Here is a 575-nt window from a genome sequence, read left to right as displayed (position 1 = left end):
AGGTCTCCCACATTCCCGGTTCGTGGAAACCCACGCTAGTAGGAAGCTGCGGGACGGCATCCTACACAGGAGGTCAGTTCTCCTCTTCTGACCTCCTTGGGCACCAGACATGCACATGGTGTAGATACACACAGTCAGTCAGACGCTCATACATACACATACAGAATAAATAAATATAGAAATATAACACATTTTTTAAAATAACCAGAATATTTTAAAAACCTGTATGTCTAGAAACAGGCTGGAAGGAATGAACTTTGAGCACCTGTTACTTGTGTTCTGTCCTTTCTCTTAAAGGTCTGTTTCTTACTGCTTAAGACCCAAATCTGATATTCAGTTACACCCATAAAAAAAAGCCATGATTTAATCCATCCAAGCATTTTTTCCTTAAAGGAGTTTTCCTAATCCAGCACTCATGTGACTTGTTTTTGTTGAGACCCATCATGTGTGAACACTCTTGAGGCTCTCAATATGTGTTGTGATATATCCAGAAAAGGATCTCTAGCCAGAATACGGCAAAATCGGAAGATCCAAAGGAAAAATATGGCCAGGAGAAAAATGTGTAAAAGATTTGA

Source organism: Mastomys coucha, unplaced genomic scaffold (assembly GCF_008632895.1).
Source record: "Mastomys coucha isolate ucsf_1 unplaced genomic scaffold, UCSF_Mcou_1 pScaffold5, whole genome shotgun sequence".
Classification (NCBI taxonomy): Eukaryota; Metazoa; Chordata; class Mammalia; order Rodentia; family Muridae; genus Mastomys; species Mastomys coucha.
The sequence above is the reverse complement of the archived record's forward strand: the minus strand, read 5'-3'. Positions refer to the sequence as shown.